The following is a 2,618-nucleotide window of genomic DNA, read 5'->3' as shown; positions in this document are numbered from 1 at the left end:
TTTTTTTTTTTTTTTTTTTTTTTTTTTTTTTAATAGTATTTTGCAGATCAATGTTTCCCTCTGTCCCAGGCCTCTAGTGGGACATTTTCTTTCATAAGCCCCTGGGGAGACTAAGTATAGCAAACATGTTTCAAGCACTCCCAGTATAAACATAGGACCAAGGTCTGTACAAACCACAGGAGAATTGATTGTATTTACATAGAAATATAGACAGAGAGCAACGTGGTAATGTTCCAAAAACTTCACAGAATCTCAGAATAGCTGAGATTGGAAGGGACCTCTGGAAGTCAGCTGATGCAACACTCCTGGCTCAAGCAGGTTCACCTAGAATAGATTTCCCAGGGTTGCTTAGCAGTCAAAGTGCGTGGTGCAGGTGGCCCAGTAGAGACCTGTTTTCTTAACAAATACACATTTGCAATTCTTACTTAATAGGAAGATAATTAAAATTTTTCATTTCCTGTGAACAGAGACCAACAGAGAAAAACTGAACCAAAACCAGAATAATACAGTATTCACATCCTTTCAGAAAGACCAAGAACTTATGTTTTCTGTTTCTGCTGGGATCAAGGGTACTACTCCACCTAGGGAATGTACAAAGCCATACTTTGAGCTGTCATTTTGATACAATAAAAAAAAAAAAAAAACTGCTTTTCAACCTCAAATCCCATCAAGGCCAGAGTAGGTGTTAAAATTCTGACCTAAAGGAGAAATAGAGACTTTGAATCCCTTCAGAAAGTAATTGAAAAAAGTTCTACATTTTATCCCATCAGTTTCTCTGTTGCCTGATAATTATAAAAGGAAATTGTGATGCTTTTTCAGATGGCATAGATGCTTGTTGAATGTTCTCTGAAAAATTTATTATAAAAAGCTGTTGACTAGGACTAGTTCAACTTTTGTATAAACTGTCACGATGACACAACAAGTAGGAAGACTACTGCAATTTTGGTTATATGAATATATGCAACTTCTAGGGAGTTTTGAAGAACAAAAGACATTGAACTTCACATTAGGCAGCAGGAGCAACACACTTGGAATAGATTATAAATGTTTGCCTAGATTGTCTAAACAATTATTCTAAACATTTTGAAGAGCAAGCCCCTTATTTCCATGTGTATATTTTACTTCTCTGATTGATCTTGTCTAAATCCATGAATTGCTCTGCTATGAAATCTCTTAGAGCAGTGAGCACAGTAGCATTTGATATCTGGTTCTGATGTCTAAGAGCCCATGTGTGTATTATTCATCCAATCTATAGCAACCCCAACCTTAGAGCTTTGTGGCAAAAGAATATGTTTGTTTCTAAATAGTAAATTAAACACAAATTGGGTAAGCAAACAACAAATACAATCTATGCATTTCCTACCTTCTGAATGCAAATTTTAATTACACTTTTTAGGCTAATCATTCCATCCTTAGATTATGAGCAAGTATATTACCAACTGACGTTTCTTCCACTTTCTGTAATTCAGCATATTTTATTATAGCTTAGCTTTAATAACTCTATCATGCTGAGAATTATCTGCTTCAATATATAAAAAAACACTTCAACTTTTATTAATTTTGATAAGCCCTTATTTTTATGACTAGTCTGTCTATCTTGGATGGAATCACTACTGCCAGTCTGCTAATATGAATAAACATGCACAGTCCATTTCACAGAACACTAAACAGTTCTGATGTTGAAAATTTTGCTCATTTCTGTCAGTTATATATTCAAGCTTATTATGTGGAAACGAAATCCTTGATATTGTACATTTGCATATGTATGAACTGTGATCCACCTGCATAGAGTTATTTTTGGTACAGTGCTTCAACATTTGTGAGTTGGAATTTCAGACCTTATCTGGAATTTTTACCCTTTAATGGTTACTCCTTGATCCTTCTGTAGGAGGCTTCACCTGACACAGATAATAAGGAAGGTAGGCTTGATGCAGGAGAATGGGAGATAAAGAATACATTGTGCTTGACAATTCCAAATAGTGCTGCAACCAGCAGAGCTCCAGTAATGTAAGTGGTGCTGAAATAAGGCATTGGTATAGAGTTTTCTTCAATTCCTCACCTGAATCATATTCAGACAATGTAAATTCAACTTGAAATTGCCAAGTCCAACTTCTTTGCTTCTGTGTAGTTTGTTTGGTTTTGTTTTTCCCCAAGTTCGAAATTTGTTCTTAGAGGTGAGTCTAAATCAGGTCTTCATAAAATAGTACTATACCTTGTAAAGTACTTCAGTTTCCTTTTAATGAAGGTGACAGAAAGTTTCACAAAAAATACATTAGTCATAAAGCTGTTTTTAACATTAGAAAGACTAAAACATAACAGCATACTGATAAATTAAGTTCCACTTTTTTCATTTTACTATTTTCCCTGATGGCACTGCAGTGGTTGTTGATTTTTATGTATATATTTTTCTCTACTAGTCTCACTCTCCAGAATTTATTTCATTGGATGCATTTCATGGAATGCATGGTGAGCGCAACAAAGGGTGATTGAATCTAAGGATTTTAAGTGCACATTTAAATGTGCATGTGTTTCATACAGAGAACCATCCTTAGGAATGGATTAGCAAGGCAATATAGATACATCTGTTACTGATAACTGCTTGCTGTAATTTTACAGTA

Source organism: Centrocercus urophasianus, unplaced genomic scaffold (genome assembly GCF_019232065.1).
Source record: "Centrocercus urophasianus isolate 14NV4802_14NV808 unplaced genomic scaffold, USGS_Curo_1.0 seq_16, whole genome shotgun sequence".
Classification (NCBI taxonomy): domain Eukaryota; kingdom Metazoa; phylum Chordata; class Aves; order Galliformes; family Phasianidae; genus Centrocercus; species Centrocercus urophasianus.
This window is presented reverse-complemented; position numbering follows the sequence as displayed.